The sequence below is a fragment of the Coregonus clupeaformis genome, unplaced genomic scaffold (assembly GCF_020615455.1).
Source record: "Coregonus clupeaformis isolate EN_2021a unplaced genomic scaffold, ASM2061545v1 scaf0206, whole genome shotgun sequence".
Taxonomy (NCBI): Eukaryota; Metazoa; Chordata; class Actinopteri; order Salmoniformes; family Salmonidae; genus Coregonus; species Coregonus clupeaformis.
Window position 1 is genome coordinate 116,425 of NW_025533661.1, and position 16,324 is coordinate 132,748.

A 16,324-nucleotide genomic window follows, 5' to 3' on the forward strand; every position below is an offset into this window, starting at 1 on the left:
GAAAATGTGTGCAGGGCTGAACGCCCAGCCTTGTGGAGCCCCTCCGGCAACGAGAAAGCTGCGGGGGGAGAGATAGATGGTGGTGAAAGAGAGAAGGGCGAAGCATTAGGGGTGGAGGTGGAGTCCTCCTTGGCATCCGCCTGCGCTGGGGTATCCGGTTCGCACTGCCGACAACAGTGTCACCAGAATCAATCGGTTCCTGGAGGACATGTGGGTAAACCCGCTAGCGGGGAGCACCAGAATAGGGGCGGTCCCGCTCATTCTGTCTCCCGCCATCCATCAATCCATCTGGGAGTGCCGTGCGTGTGTAGGATATGGATCGCAGTTATTCAACTTTCACGCCTCATCATTCAGGCTTAAGCAGAACACACACAGGGTGAGGGTTTGACATTTCACGTGGACTCGTCTTTCAGCGCTCAGGGGACAGGCTGTGTGGGCTAGGGTGGGGAGGAGCGGAGGGGGCATCCACTTTCACCAGGGAGCCACGGTAGACGGGCCACAATTAGAAACCAACTTCAGAAAGCATTCACACCCCTCTAGATTTTTCCCACATTGTGTTGTGTTATTGCCTGAACATTTTCGATTTGTCGTCACTGGCCTACACACACACACACATGTTTTATACATTTTTTACAAACTAATTTAAAATGAAAAGCTGAAATGTCGAGTCAATAAGTATTCAACCCCTTTGTTATAGAGCCCCACAGTGGAGGTGTCAATCCTTTTTTCCACCATTCATTTTTCCCATAGGGGATTTTAGAAATACTTCAAATAAGTGCTGTGTTTGGTGTAGGCTTACCCTGGCGTGACATTTTGATAACCATCTAAATCTCTCTCAGACAAGGTGACTTTGATTAATATATTTGCCTCTATTTCCTCTCAGATTTGAGACAAGTAGACATCATGCAACACCACAAATCCTTGCAAGCTCCTGCACGTCATCTCTAGCTGACACCTTTGCTAACAGGTATTGTGTCAGTGGAGGCTGCTGAGGGGACGACAGCTCATAACAATGGCTGGAATGGAGTCATTGGAATGCCATCAAGCACATGGAAACCATGTCCCCTCAGCAGCCTCCACTGTATTGTGTTCATTTAAAACTTGCACAAGACCATTAACAAAATTGTTATGTGCAGACCAGCTGGCTGTTGTGTTCTGACATTTTCAATCTCTACCTAGCTCAGGCCTCTATACCCACCTGCTTCAATATGTCCACTATCATCCCTGCACGCAAGAAAGGGAAAGTAACAACTGAATGACTACCGACCAGTAGCACTCGCTTCAGTCATCATGAAGTGCTTCGGGAGGCTAGTCAAAGACCATATCACTTCCTTCCTCCCCGACACACTCAACCATCTCCAATTCGCCTCCCGCCAAAGGTGCTTCAACAAAGTACTGAGTAAAAAGTATAAATACTTATGTAAATGTAATATCAGTTTTTTATTTGTAATACCTTTGCAAAAATGTCTAAAACCCTGTTTTTGCTTTGTCATTATGGGGTATTGTGTGTAGATTGATGAGGTGGAAAGAACGATTGAATCAATTTTAAAATAAGGCTGTAATGTAACAAAAGTCAAGGGGTCTGAATACTTTCCGAATGCACTGTATATAACATTCTATTGGTTACAAGAATTTCATATAATAATTTAAATTGAAAAACTAAGTTTTGAATCCAGCTTGTGTATTACATTTTTACATTTTAGTCATTTAGCAGGACGCTCTTATCCAGAGCGACTTACAGTAAGTGAGTGCATACATTTTTCATACTGGCCCACCGTGGGAATCGAACCCACAACCCTGGCGTTGCAAGCGCCATGCTCTACCAACTGAGCTGCAGGAGGCTTCAACAGTTCATAAACCAGCTGCCATGGAATCGGTACATCGAAAATCTCTTCCCAGCTATTTTGCAATCTATTTGGCATAGCTGTAAATGTTTTGGTCCTTAAATGAAACTGGTATACTTTTATATTTATCACAATTTTCTTTAGCCAATTTCTGTCTTTAATGCAGGGCCGACAGACAAGTTCCTTACTTTCTCCCCCTTCCACTTGCCTCTTCCATTTTTACGGTAATGCTGCAATTAGTTGGTTGTAATTTTGAGTAGAGCAGACGTTTCCATATATTTTTGTAAGCTGGATGTGTGACCTAACTTTTCTTCCAGAAATAGTTCTTTTTTTATAAATTGGTATATTTGTGTTAGTAGCCTACCAAACTTGCTAACTGCCTGGTACTCAGCACTCTATTGTCCCTCTAATCACTTCGAAAATCTAATAGAACATTTCTATAGGCTATGCAACATGCGGAAGAAAACAGAGTGATGGTATCCTCCTCTTTTTAGTAGAGGCCATCAGCTTTCTGTAGGCTTACATTATTTATCTCTAAACTTTCCTAATATTAAGCGCATTGCTTATCTTTACAACATAGGAGTGTACAGCCTACCTGGCTGGCATGAAAATTAATCACGGGAAAAGCGTCCTACATTCGCATTTAAGTGCATAGATGACATGCCTTTTTTCCCGTTGTCCCTGTTTTGAGACAGGTGCATGATAATGGTCCATTCTAAATCGAAACAAATTTCACACATACAGTACCTGTCAAAGGTTTGGCCACACCTACTCATTCAAGGATTTTTCTTTATTTTTACTATTTTTTCCATTGTAGAATAATAATGAAGACATCGAAACTATGAAATAACATATTTGGAATCATGTAGTAACCAAAAAAAGTGTTAAATAAATCAAAATATATTTTATATTTGAGATTCTTAAAAAAGCCACCCTTTGCCTTGATGACAGCTTTGCACACTCTTGGCATTCTCTCAAACAGCTTCACCTAGAATGCTTTTCCAACAGTCTTGAAGGAGTTCCCAAATATGCTGAGAACTTGTTGGCTGCTTTTCCTTCAGTCTGCCATCCGACTCATCCCAAACCATCTCAATTGGGTTGAGGATGGGGGATTGTGGAGGCCAGGTCATGCAGCACTCCATCACTCTCCTTCTTGGTAAAATAGCCCTTAAACAGCCTGGAGGTGTGTTGGGTCATTGTCCTGTTGAAAAACAAATGACAGTCCCTCTAAGCCCAAACCAGATGGGATGGCGTATCGCTGCAGAATGCTGTGGTACCCATGCTGGTTAAGTGTGCCTTGAATTCTAAATAAATCACAGGCAGTGTCACCAGCAAAGCACCCCCCACACCATAACACCTCCTCCTCCATGCTTTACGGTGGGAACTACACATGTGGAGATCATCCGTTCACCCACACCGCGTCTCACAAAGACACTGCTCCAATTTGGACTCCAGACCAAAGGACACATTTCCACCGGTCTAATGTCCATTGCTTGTATTTCTTGGCCCAAGCAGGTCTGTTCTTCTTATTGATGTCCTTTAGTAGTGGTTTCTTTGCAGCAATTCAACCATGAAGGCCTGATTCACACAGTCCCCTCTGAACAGTTGATGTTGAGATGTGTCTGTTACTTGAACTATGTGAAGCATTTATTTGGGCTGCAAATTCAGAGGCTGGTAACTAATGAACTTATCCTCCGCAACAGAGGTAACTCTGGGTCTTCCATTCCTTTGGCGGTCCTCATGAGAGCCAGTTTCATCATAGCGCTTGATGGCTTTGCGACTGCACTTGAATAAACTTTCAAAGTTCTTGACATTTTCCGTATTGACTGACCTTCATGTCTTAAAGTAATGATGGACTATCATTTCTCTTTGCTTATTTGAGCTGTTCTTGCCATAATATGGCCTTGGTCTTTTACCAAATAGGGCTATCTTCACGCCAGTCTGAGGTCCTCAGCGCTCTGGAGCAGGTTTTCATGTACCTTGCTCCGTTCATCTTTCCCTCGATTCTGATTAGTCTCCCAGTCCCTGCCGCTGAAAAACATCCCCACAGCATAATGCTGCCACCACCATGCTTCACCGTAGAGATGGTGCCAGGTTTCCTCCAGACATGCCGCTTGTCATTCAGGCCATAGAGTTCAATCTTTGTTTCATCAGACCAGATAATCTTGTTTCTCATGGTCTGAGAGTCCTTTAGGTGCCTTTTGGCAAACTCCAAGGGTGTTGTCATGTGCCTTTTACTGAGAAGTGGCTTCCGTCTGGCAACTCTACCATAAAGGCCTGATTGGTGGAGTGCTGCAGAGATGGTTGTCCTTCTGGAGCTCTGTCAGAGTGACCATCGGGTTCTTTGTCACCTCCCTGACTAAGGCCCTTCTCCCCAGATTGCTCAATTTGGCCCGGCGGCCAGCTCTAGGAAGAGTCTTTGTGGTTCCAAACTTCTTCCATTCTTCCATTTAAGAATGATGGAGGCCACTGTGTTCTTGGGGACCTTCAATGCTGCAGACATTTTTTTGGTACCCTTCCCCAGATCTGTGCCTTGACACAATCCTGTCTCGGAGCTCTATGGACTATTCCTTCGACCTCATGGCTTGGTTTTTGCTCTGTCAACTGTGGAAAAATCATGTCCAATCAATTGAATTTACCAAGGTGGAATCCCAATCAAATTGTAGAAACACCTCAAGGATGATCAATGGAAACAGGATGCATCTGAGCTCAATTTAGTCTCATAGCAAAGGGATCTGAATACGTATGCAAATAAAGGTATTTCTGTTTTTTATTTTTCATACATTTGCAAACAGTTATTTTCCCTTGGTCATTATGGGGTAAGTGTGTGCAGATTGATGAGGATTTTGTATTTATTTAATCCATTTTAGAATAAGGCTGTAACGTAACAAAATGTAGAAAAAGGGAAGGGGTCTGAATACTTTCCCGAATGCACTAACTCCAGACTTTTCCAAACACAAAAACATACCCCACCTTCCATCACAATACACCCACACGTACCCACATACTGTGCCTTCTATGTCCTCTGTTTTTATCCCTACCATGTTGATTCCTACCTAATTTTGGGCTTTTAAGTACTTTTGTGTTCCAGTTCCTTATATTTTCTTCTAATGCTGTCTTTTATCTATTTATAAATCCTATGAATATTATTTAGGACAGCCATGGAGTAGTCTTGGTGTCTCGGAACAGTTGGTTATCAACGTACAGTTGAACGACTACAAGAGCTACATGTTTCCCTTTAAGTCTATTTGCCTTGAAGAATGGGTACAGAACTTTGCGCCGTTCTGCAATTTCCTTCGGGAAATGATCCTTCATTCCTATTTTCGTGCCAGCGAGTCTATTGCCCAGGCATTTAACCATTGTTTTATCTCTAAAGAATGCAAATTTGGCAACGATTGGGCGCTCGTATCGCTGTCCGAAATGGTGTACACGTTCGAATTTGATTTTGTTGACAGTATCGCCTGGGATCTGTAGCGCTTTAAGGAGGAATTATTTTACCACGCTTTCAGGCTCTTCACCCTCATTTTCTTTTATACCAGTAAGTACTAGATTTACTTGCATGGATCTAGTCTGTATTCCAAATAAGGCTCCTCTCAGAAACATTCTCTTTTTTAAGTTAATTAACGTCCGTTTCAATAGTAACTTTTAGCTTGTTTGTTTTTTTGTCCATTGTCGCAGCTTTTCATCACTCATTTTGAGGCTCGCCTTTAGCTCCTTTATTTCTTTACTGACAAGTTAAAGTACGCTAATTATCATTTATTGATTTTAGCAGGTCGGTTTCCACACCAGGTGGTGAAAAGCATAAATCATCAGTGTCTGTCGAGGAGTCTCTAGTTTGTTTTCGCTTTGAGTTTGGTTCTCCATTTTTTCCCTGGTTCCCGCTGACATGTTTTGACTACGACTGCTTTCTTAATATGTATCCATAAACTTCTCTAGCCGTATATGTTTTTTTTGGAGTTACAGACATTCCCTATAGACATTATTTATCCTGCTGCTAACATGAGTTAATCCAGATACTTTTACCTTTGCCTCGATTCGGCAGTCTTGTCCAGACCATCATGGCATTTGTAGTTCTTTATGATAGCCACATTGGCAGCTGATTAGCATTTCATTTTTGGGAGGTAAATACACGCAAATATATTGATAAAAGTCACCTTGTCCTAGAGAGATTTACACGTTATCAAAATGTCACACCATCGTAAGCCCACACGAAACACAGCCCTTATTTTAAAGTGTTTAAAATCCCCTATGGGAAAAAACAAATGGTAGAAAAACGATTGGAACCATTTCTTTGTTTGACCGCTAGGTTTTATGGGTATTATGATGCCTCCACTGTGGGGCTCTACGGCAAGCTTAAATAAGTTCAGGTGCTTAAGATGTCACATAATAAGTTGGATGGACTCACTGTGTGTGCAATAATAGTGTTTTATTTTTTTTTATGACTACCTAATCTCTGTACCCACACATACAATTATCTGTAAGGTCCCTCAGTCAAGCAGTGAATTTCAACACAGATTAAACCACAAAGACGAGGGAGGTTTTCAATGCCTCGGAAAAAAGGGCACCTATTGGTAAGTCGGTAAAAATAAAAAGAAGCAGACATTGAATATCCCTTTGAGCATGGTGAAGTTTCTAATTACACTTTGGATGGTGTATCAATACACCCAATCACTACAAAGATACTGGTGTCCTTCCTAACTCAGTTGCCGGAGAGGAAGGAAACCTCTCAGGGATTTCACCATGAGGCCAATTGTGACTAAAATAGTTACAAAGTTTAATGGCTGTGATAGGAGAAAACTGAGGATGGATCAACAACATTGTACTTACTCCACAATACTAACCTAATTGACAGAGTGAAAAGAAGGAAGACTACAGAATAAAAATATTCTTAAACATGTATCCTGTTTGAAACAGGGCACTAAAGTAATACTGCAAAAAATGTGGCAAAGCAATTCACTTTTTGTCCTGAATACAAAGTGTTATGTTTGGGGCAAATCCAATACAACACATTACTGTGTACCACTCTCCATATTTTCAAGCATAGTGGTGGCTGCATCATTTTATGGGTAGTGTAATCTTTAAGGACAGAGTTTTCAGGTTATAAAATAAATGGAATGGAGTTAAGCACAGGCAAAATCCTTGAGGAAAACCTGGTTCAGTCTGCTTTCCACCAGACACTGGGAGGTGAATTCACCTTTCAGCAGGACAGTAACCTTAAACACAAGGCAAAGCTACACTGGAGTAGCTTACCAAGAAGACAGTGACCGTACCCGAGTGGCAGAGTTACAGTTTCGACTTAAATCTACTTGAAAATCTATGGCAAGACCTGAAAATGGTTGTCTAGCAATGATCAACCATCAATTTGATCAGAGCTTGAATAATTTTTTTAAGAATAAATGGGCATATGGTCCACAATCCAGGTGTGGAAAGCTCTTAGAGACTTAGCCAGAAATAATTACAGCTGTAATCGTTGCCAAAGGGTGATTCTAACATGTATTGACTCAGGGGGATAAATACTTATCTAATGAAGATATATTATATGAGTTTTATTTTTCATATTTATTTTTACAAATGTTTGAATTCTTCTTTCACTTTGACAAAGTATTTTGTGTAGATCGTTGACGAAATCCATTTGAATCCCACTTTGTAACAACAAAATGTGGAAAAAGTCAAGGGGTCAATCAATCAAATGTATTTATAAAGACCTTTTACATCAGCAGATGTCATAAAGTGCTTATACAGAAACCCCAGCCAAAAACCCCAAAGAGCAAGCAATGCAGATGTAGAAGCATGGTGGCTAGAAAAAACTCCCTAGAAAGGCAGGGAACCTAGGAAGAAACGTAGAGAGGAACCAGACTCTGAGGGGTGGCCAGTCCTCTTCTGGCTGTGCTGGGTGGCGATTATAAGAGTATATGGTCATTAAGGCCAGATCGTTAAGGGGTGTGAATACTTTCTGAAGGCACTCATGCTAAAATGTTTATTATATTCTACTGTTATTGTTGTTGCATTGTCGAGAAGGAACCTGCAAGTAAGCATTTCGTTGGATGGTGTATCCTGTGTATCCCGTTCATACGACTAATAAAAACGTGAAAACACACACCTGCTAGGGGTCTTGCAGAGCAATTTCACAGGCAAAATGGAGAGAACTCCTTCCAACCCATAAAAGGACAGACTAAAAGACTTCCCTGTCGCGGGAGCCACACAGCTGTTGTAGCGGTTTAGCCGTGTGTGTACATCATTGGGAAATGGGCTCTGTTTCTAAGGGGACTCTGTAATTGACATGAGAGGCCAGCTGTTTCCCCAAGATTCTGAGCCGAGTCTATGTGTTAAGTCACTCTGGACAGTAATGGTTTCTTCAGTGACACTAGCGGAGCCGTGGAGTGCAGTGTCGGGGGCTATTAAAAGCGACAGCACTGTACATGTGCTTGACAACTCAATACGAGGCCTCGAAGCATTGAGGGACAGGAGAGGACGACAAGATAAATCAAATCACACATTTAATCACATGGGTACGCAGTCGCTTGGTCTAAAACATAGGCACTCGTGCAAATACACACACACAAACTAAAGCCAAAAACACACTCTCGCAAAGATACAAAACGGAAGAACACACACACACACACACACACATAAACTAAAGCCACTACACCGATTCCTTTCTAGACTCCTAATAGCAGATCGCTTGTTGTTCCTATACCAGTTGAGAGGTGTGTAAAAATAAACAGTCTATAAAATCAGGATAAAAAGGGCAGACCGTTATAAGCTGTTAATCCCGACCGGTTAAATTTCGTGCAGGCCCAAAAGGTCAGTAATGTTGTGTACGCAATAACAACCATGGGCTTAGTCAGAGTTCCTGCTTTAAGACATGGGTTAAACTGAGCAAGTCGTGAAACCAGAGAAGTTGGAGGAGGGAAGGCACTAAACTAGAACAGCTGGGAAGCGTAGATTTGGAAAGGGATAGAACGGGCCTTCCAATTCAAAGCCATGTTCAGTAGCGGTGGACCGGTGGTGTTTAAAAATGCTGTTTGGAATGCTCGATGACTACATTCTCTGTGCATCAGTTCTTTGCCTTTTTTACGTGCTTCTACGCAACTGCAAGGTGTACACATCTGATGGCGTCGCCATTTTGGATGAGCCATGACTAATCATGAGGAGTGTCCGTTCTATGGATTCTATTTAAATGTGATGGACTGGATCCATGTCCGATTTATCGATTCTATTTCTGGAGCAGATCCAGGTTTTCCAGACTCAAGCCTGGACTCGTAGGCTACTTGTATGGGGCTGCTTGATTGCTTTCTTTATCTTGGAACCTGTCCAGCCCTCTCCTCAATCTCTGGGCTTTTAATAAGAAGGCCTGATGGACAGCTGTGGAGCGGGCCATCTGTCCAGATGAGGCACCTGATGTTTCATTGGATTCCCTCCTTTTATTAATTTGACCCAAACTGAATTTGTATGGGGAGGTTTCAACAATGGCGAAAGTTCGATGATAGACAAAATCGGGGCAAGGTTCAAATTCCAGGTAAAATGAGCTTGTGGTTGAGGCAGGACTTGATGTTGATATGACCTATAAAATCTAAATAGCCCTTTCTCGCAGAGTGGACAAAAGTTAATGTCTGACATTTGGAGAGACATCTGGGTGTATTTCAAGTGTACCCAATATTCCCCTAACCCTTTCTGCCCGAAGTGTGCACTTGTTCACTTCCCTTCGGAAATGACCTGGTAGAAGAAAATGGTGAAACTCCCTCTAGCTCATTCCTACACCAATCCAATCTTGTAAATTTGTGGTGATAGTGAGCAGTGCACACTTCAGGAAAAAGTCAGATTATTGGGACGCTTAGCCTCCATGTTTTGAGAGGCTGGTTACACGGGTACTCACTCATCTCTCGATCACTTCAGGGTCACACTCCCTGTGCTTCTCCAGCTTTGCCTTCCTAGATGACTCCCTCTTCTCCTCTCAGAGCCTGCAGCTCATTTAGAAGAGAGGCTCGCTCCTCCTTGATCCGTGGGCACACACACAAGTGATAGCCCAAAGACATACACACACACATAAACACATGTTATGCACAAGCACACACAGTACGTACACACAAACATATGAACAAGTATACACACACCAAGTGTACAGAACACATAAGCAGATTGCCAGGGATCTCCACCGATCCGATATTATCTATACTTTGCCATATGATTATGTATTGCAATTCTCACGATTCTCTTATGTGTATTGCCGATTAATACTGTGATGTTATTGTGATTGGGCGTTCCAAACATGTTGCTCACCATATGTCTGCTGCGAACAAAGGAAATAAAAGTGAGGGAAATAAAAATTGCTGAAAACTAAATTGGCTCCCTATTTACAAAAGAAGATCGAGAAAAAGCTATGAAGGAAGGAGTTTTGGTGCGTTACAGCCAACTACCGCAAAAACAATATTGTGTTATTGTCAAAGCTGATACAGTCAAAAAATAACATCCCAAAATCGAACTACTGGTTCATACACCATTTCGTTTTTCCACATTGTTCGTTACACCCTTATTCTAAAATTGATTAAATAAATAAAGATCCTAAACTTAATCTACCCACAAAACCCCATAATGACAATAAGTGAAAACAGGTTTCTATCAATTTTATTTACATAACTATTCAGCCCCCTTTGCTTTGACTCCGAGAAATTGAACTCAGGTTGTCTGTTTTCCATTGATCATCCTACAGATGTTTCTACAACATGATCGGAGTCCACCTGTGTGATGAAATTCAATTGATTGGACATGATCTGTCAACAGTGGGACCTGTCCATATAAGGTCTCACATTGAAGCTGGGCATGTCAGAGCAAAAAACCAAGCCACGATGGTCGAAGGAGGTGTCCATAGAGCTCAGAGACAGGACTGTGTCGAGGCACAGATCCAAAGAAGGGTACTAAAACCATTTCTACAACATTGAAGGTCCCCAAGAACACAGTGGCCTCAATCATTCTTAAATGAAGAGGTTTGGTAGCTTAGTGGTTAAAAGAGCGTTTTGTGCCAGTAACCCGGAAAGTTCGCTGGTTCTAATCCCCGAGCAGACTAGGTGAAACATCTTCGATGTAGCGCCCTTGAGCAAGGCACTTAATCCCTATAACCCCACTTGCTCCTGTAAGTAGGCTCTGGATAAGAGCGTCTGCTAAATAACTAAAATGTTAAATGTTTGGAACCACCAAGACTCTTCCCACAGCTGGCCGCCCGGCCAGGCTGAACAATCGGGGAGAAAGGCCTTGGCCTGGTCAGGGTGGTGACCAAGAACATGATGGTCACACTGCCAGAGCTCCACTGTGGAGGTGTGGAGAACCTTCCAGAAGGACAACCATCTCTGCAGCACTCCAGCAAATCAGGCCTTTATGGTAGAGTGGCCAGACGGAAGCCACTCCTCCAGTAAAAGGCACATGACATACCAGCTTGGTGTTTGCCAAAGGCCTCTAAAGACCTCAGACCATGCAAAACATTTTACATTTCGTCATTTAGCAGGGGCGCTTATCCAGAGCGACCTTACCAGTTTTAGTGAATACATATTTTTTTTACTGGCCCTGCAACCCCCGTACAAGTTAGACCCACAACCCTGGCTAAGCATGCGCATCACTCTCTCTATCAACGGCGGCAGGGCTACATCCCTGGCGGTCATTCCAATGCCCTGCCTCCGGGGGTTTATGGGCGGTGTCACGCCATCATGAGTCTCCAGTCGCGGCTGGGCTGGCAGAGCCTGGATCGAACCAGGATCTCTAGTGGCACAGTTAGCACTGCGTGCAATTGTGAGCCACTGCGCCACTCAAGGAGCAAGATTCTCTGGTCTAGTGAAACCAAGTTTAAACTATTTGGCTGAATGCCAGTGTCACGTCTGAGGAAACCTGCCATCCTACGGTGAAACATTGTGGTGGCAGCATCATCCACACAATAGAGAGAAGATGTTTTTTAGCGGTAGGGACTGGGAGACTAGTCAGGATTAGGGGCAAAGATTACAACAGAACAAAAGTACAGAGGTCCTTGATGAAAACCTGCTCAGGACCTCAGACTGGGCGAAGGTTCACCTTCCAACAGGACAATGACCCTATGCACACCCAGCCAAGACAAAGCACTTGAGGAGTGGCTTCGGGACAAACCTCTGAATGTCCTTGAGTGGCCCTGCCAAAGCCCGGACTTGAACCCAATCCCGAACATCTCATGGAAAGACCTGAAAATAGCTGTGCAGCAACGCTCCCCATCTAACCTGACAAGAGATTGAGAAGGATCTGCAGGGAGTAATGGGAGAAACTCCCCAAATACAGAGTGTGCCAAACATGCAGTGTCATACCCAAGAAGTGATGCCTAGTCTCCCGAGTGGTAGCAGTGGTCCCAAGGCACTGCATGCACTTCAGTGCCCAGCTGTGGGTGCTCCACTTGAGATGCCTGGTTAAGAATCCCGGGCTCTGGTGTAGCCGGCCGCCGCAACCGGGAGACCAATGGGGCCGCGCACAGTGTGGCGTCGTCCAGGTGGGGAATGGCCGGCAGGGGAGGGTAGCTCAGTTAATGGGCATGGCGTTCTGCTTGTAGTGTGAGTTAAAATTCCCATGAAGAATTATGAAAATTAAAAGAATAATGTATGCACTAACTGTAAGTCGCTCTGGATAAGCGTCTGCTAAATGACGTATATAAGTATGAAAGACTGCGAGGCTGTAATCGTTGCCAAAGGTGCCAAAGTACTGAGTAAAGGTCTGAATACATTTGCAAACATGTCTAAAAACCAGTTTTGCTTTGTCATTATAAGGTATTGGGTGTAGATTGATGAGAGTTTCTAAAAATAAAATAAATGAGAATTCAGAATAAGGCTGTAGCATCAACAAAGTGTGGAAAAAGTCAAAGTTCTGAATACTTTCAGAATGCACTGTATATGCAGCAAAACATTCTAGTCCTTATATCTTACAACAATACAAAAAACTATTCTTTTCTAAATTATTGCAGATAAAACAAATCACTCATCATTAACAAATTCGTAAGTCTTGCTGTGAGACCAAGTCTCAATTTCAGTGATAAATTGAAGGATGATAAATGGCCTGCTTTCCTTTTAAGGTTGGCATGTGAAATAAATGTACTTACTGTATCTTGGCGTCCTACTTTTGCTTTAATCGACAGCCTGCTGCAGAGACATCTTCCTTCTATTTCGCCTCGGTATGCTATGGCGAGAAAAGGTAACACAATTGAACACCACATTTACATTTTCACATCAATGTTGTGTTTTGTGTGCTTCAACTTGACACATGTAACTATGCATCACGCACATAAATATCATCAACTAAATAATCATGCACATATCATCATAACTAGATATCATTGTACATCACATTATCAAATTCTTAATCGTGTGTTCATGAAACAGCTGCCATTACCGATCATTGAGCAGGCGTGTATAAATGTAAATGTAAATGTAAGTGTATATGGGTGGCCAATACTAGCAGTATGATTTTCCTTCTGCAGTGTGTGCTACACCATAGCCCATAACTTAATCAGTTAAGTAATTATAAAGAAAGCTAAGATGTGTCAAATAATTATATACAGCTTAGGGCCCCAGCTATGCATTTGTTTTGCTAACTTTTTCAGCTAAGGCTAGATACTCAAGATCAAGCAACTTGGTTACAACAGTGACATTCAATCCCCTCCTGGATCAAATACACCTGTTGCCTATATATTGTTTTTTGCGTAAAATCAAGATAAATGATGGCCCCTCGTGTGCACTTCGGTAATACCGTAACACCGGTATGAAATCTGGACACTCCCAAGCTTACTGTCATCCCCATGGTAACCAAGAAGGCAAGAAGTCAGGCAGCTATAATGTTCTCAACACTCAATCAAAAGTCATGGCAAAGAACAATGAGACAAAATTATTCTGCACTGGTTAGTATTCTTTTGCATTAGCATTGGCTGTGTCCACCTATGGGGTCCTGGTAAAAAAGAGTGCACTACACGGGGAATGAGGTGTCATTTGGGATACGTTGATTTACATCTCTCTATGCATCATAACTCGCATTAAACAGTTTGTATTCAAAGTTCAGACAGTGATAAAGTGGCAATAACTCAAATACAATTTTTAATAAAACTTTGTGACTATGAAACGAGCAGTCCCTTCTTGTCCTCTGTTGTGGAATGGAAACTAGCGGAGGGTTCCCATATAAATATGTCACTGACAACCCGGACCACATATTCACGCCACTGTGTTTAATTTCCAACTCTGCGGCGGCCGCATTAGTAGCTCACTGGCGACCAGAAGCTGTTCAATGCCGCCCATTACACTTTCACCGTCTGGTATTTGGCATGGGGTGGGGAACTTGGTCATCGAGGAGGAAATGCTAGCGAGAGGACCACCAGCTGTTCCAGTGACACTCCCCGCCTCGACAAGCCCCACCACCACCACCTTCAGCGCTGCTACTGATAGCGAGTCTGCCGAGTCTGCAATGAGACTATTGGGTCCTTTGATGTAGGCTAGTTTCTGGTTCCTGAACCTTGAGCTTCCTCTTGTGATCATGACCAAATTAGATACGGGTTGACGATGTACTCTTCACGGATTTGTTGTTTTTGTTGGGGATAAGAGCAGACTGGGAAAGATGGGAGAGAAGATTGTGCCAGAGGAGGTGTGGGCTGGATTTCGAACACACGCCGACAAGGTAGGCTATGTGTGTCCACAGAAGACAGCGGTCTTAACCGCTTCCCTCAAACTCAACTCTGGACCTCAAAAGCCAGTCTAGGTATATTTTAATTTAGCCTTCATAGTCATAATTGTATTATTTTGAAGATATGTAAAGTGCCATTTGATAGACAAATTAAATACTGATCACACAACATGGACAGTTCGAGTTTTGTGCCGACATTACCTCTGTTTCCCTAAGTCTTATAGCCTGTTTGAGTGGCCAATGGTCGCCCTCCCACTTTGATAAAAGCATATACTTTACTGCAAACAGAAGGTATGCCTGCTTAGGTGTGTTAGCTGAAACCAGAGTACAGTTAACCTGAGCTCTGAGAACAGATATGCACCTGTTTGGGACCCAGGAAATGGACCAGTCTGTCTGTGGGCTTGAGACTACGCAGACATTGAGGCTGCACTTCCCAAATGGAACCCTGTTCTCTATGTAGAGAAATACTTTGACCAGGGCCCAAAATGCTGCCTCTTTCCTATATTGTACACTACCATTTTTATTAGGGGCATAGGGTTATTTAGTTAAAATATAGCCAATAGGGCCTGGTCAAAAGAAGTACACTAGACAATAGGAGTGTCATTGGTTTTATCTAAGTCGCGGGTCTATAGGCATGCGATGTTCTGTAATAAGAAGCATGAGTCGGCGGCGTGAACTCGATAAAGAGCCCAGCAAGCTGTTCAAATTTGGAGGAGGCGGGCCAGTGAGGCCTGCAGCATTAACAGGTCAGGTGGGGGTGACTGTGCTGCCCTATTGAAAATTCAAATACTCCCTCCCCTGCAGTGTCAGAGACAGATCACACAATTGAGGGCAGTCCCACTCACATATTTTGTATTTATTGGATAGGATAAATAGAGAGAAGAGACAGAGGATAGAGTTGCACTTGTAGCAGTGGGTTGGTTGACGCCCATGCTGGTGACATGCTCTGGAGCAGTGTCAGACCACCCTAGGCCCCAATACACCCCTGTTATAATCACCTGCTTGTCCAGCTCCTCCACCTGCGCTTGCGAGCGTGCAGGGCCTTGCTGGGAAGGCCCAGTAGTAGTTGGAGGTGCCCACTCTCTCACCAGTCCACCATGTTGCTCATCCACCAGACTCTGGAGAACCTCCCTCACCTGACATGGGTGCTGCAGACAGGAGGAAGAAGCAAGGGCTCTCAGTTAATCTTTCCTGGGTTAGTCGCGTCCTCTCTCCTCACCTCCTTCCTCAAAACCCATTGGTGAAAAAGGTCAGAGTGGAGGGACCTTGGACCATCTCCTCCAATACGGTTAGAAAAGGATGTGAGGAATCACAGAAAGTGAATTGATGTAGAGCCCAGGAGAGTGTTGGGTGCCCTAGTTCCCTAGGAAGTGCACTTTGCTTTAAGAGCACCTTATGTCTGATGCCATGAGTTTGGGGTGGCAGGTAAAGTGTGCCCGAGGTGGGGACGTGTTACTGCACCTCAGTACCCCTCCCTCCAACCTGGTCATTAGTGGTTGACAAAAACTGTGAATCTTGTAACCTCATTGTCATTGCTAGGGTAATATAGTGTGTCAAGTGCACCATTTGGGACCTGTACTAATGATCAATTCACCTCCATGAGGAAAACAAGAAGCTGGATTTGTTTCAAATCATATTACAGAGTAAAGCACATTACACTATCCAGGCTCATATAGGTTCCAATCTTCCAACTCTTGGTCCAGATGTGCCTGAAACCAAGAATCAATCTGCATCCCCAAATGGCATCCTATTCTCTGCATATGTCTTGAATTCCAAGCGCTAATGGGCCCCTGTCAAAAGTAGTACACTGC

General features: G+C 43.3%; 1 pseudogene; it reads right to left on the bottom strand.

Moving 5' to 3' along the window:
* LOC123484154 overlaps window positions 1–16,324 on the bottom strand; it is a 34,361-nt pseudogene that overhangs the window by 13,243 nt on the left and 4,794 nt on the right.